We start from the raw sequence: 1,708 nt of genomic DNA, 5'->3' as shown, positions 1-1,708 counted from the left end.
CCTCGGGAAAGAGGCCGAATCCCATAGCCCAGCATCTGAGACCCTCCAGCCTGGCTGAATCCGTTTCTTATTCTAATGTTCTATTTATTTATTCTACAGTTTAGTTGTAGAATATAAGACCACTACGGAAAAAGGCAAGGCCCAGAGACTTAACCTGTGCCTGCTCTCCAGACTCCCGGGGCTGGGGGGGGGGGGCTTCTGCTGCCCCCTTCAGCTCATCTCCTCCACAGGTGGCCTTTACCCACTCTACCTCACTCATCTGGTCCCAAACAAGCTGGCCAAGGCTTTTCTAGTATCTGCCGCTCCCAGGCTGGAAGCCCTCCCCCATTCTGGGTGGAAAGCCTCACTCTCTTGCGGAAACCTTTCAGGTCTGCCCAGGGTGGGAAGGTGAGGGCTGTGCTGAGGGCCACAGCTTGTCTCCCCAGTGTCACAGCCACTCATGGAGCACGGTCTAGGTGCCTGTGTGGGCTCTGTGCAAGCCTTTCCTCATGCTGGACACCAGCAGCCTGTCCTCCAGCCACAAATGTCCTGTCCACCGCACAGATAAGGAAACGAAGGCAGGAGGGGGTGGGGCTCACCCAGGACACAGGAGCAGTAGAACAGCCTAGAAGAAGCCTGAACCTCTTCCAAAGTTGCGCTGTGGCCCCAGGTGACCATATGACCCCAGTAGCTGTATGACCCTAGATGGACATATGATCCTGGGGGACCCTATGACCAGATAGGCATATGACTCCTGGCAATTGTGTCACCCCAAGAAGCCACATGACCCTGGTAAGCTGTATGACCTTGGGCAGCCATATGATCCCAGGTAACCATATGACCCCAAGAAGCCATATGACCTTGGAAAGCTGTATGACCCCGGATAGGCATATGACCCCAGGAAGCTGTATGACTCCAAGTGGCTTATGACCCTGGGATCTATATGACCTTGAGTGTCCGAATGAACTCAGGTGGCTGCGGGACCTGGACAGCTGTATGACCCGGAGTGACAATATGGCCTGAGGTATCTTTATTTCTGAGAAGCCATATGACCCCAGGCACTTCTACACCCCAGGGAGCCTGCTGCTCTCTTGCCAACTCCAGCACCTGGAGGTCCTGCCATGCCTTTGTCCCCCCTGGAACTGAGGTTACTCTAAAGGTCACTCACTGCTCAGGATGCCCAAGCAGGCCTCGTCCTCGCAGGCCTCATGTCCCATCCTGGGCAACTGGGGAGCTTGGCCTTGCTTTAAGACCTGGGACCTGTAGGGTGTGGACCCACCTACCCTGAGTCTCCGGAAATCTGCACCCCACACTCTGGGAGGGCCCATCCTCTCCATTTTGCCTTGGGACTCACAGAGATCAGGCATTTTCCCCTAGGTCACTCAGTGGGAAGTTCTGCCCCTGGGCGCTCTGCTCTCTCCGTCACCCCAAACTCACAAGGAAACCAGAGGCAGGGACAGAGGCTGCCCTCAGGTAGACACAGCTGGAAATCAGCACCCAGAGAACACGCGGAATTAGGCCTGCCTCCGAGCAGGTGCTCAGAAATACCTGGTGATAACTGAGCTCAGTAACTGAAACGCTGGGTTTTGCAAGAGTTTGTTTTAGAAAGTGTTATGCTCAGGGGCGCCCGGGAGGCGCAGTAGGCTCTTTGGCTCTTCCACTCTTCCTTTCAGCTTAGGTCATGATCTCAGCGTCCTAAGACCGAGCTCCACAGAGCCCCTCCTCAGGG

Source organism: Ursus maritimus, unplaced genomic scaffold (genome assembly GCF_017311325.1).
Source record: "Ursus maritimus isolate PB19 unplaced genomic scaffold, ASM1731132v1 scaffold_9, whole genome shotgun sequence".
Classification (NCBI taxonomy): domain Eukaryota; kingdom Metazoa; phylum Chordata; class Mammalia; order Carnivora; family Ursidae; genus Ursus; species Ursus maritimus.
The sequence above is the reverse complement of the archived record's forward strand: the minus strand, read 5'-3'. Positions refer to the sequence as shown.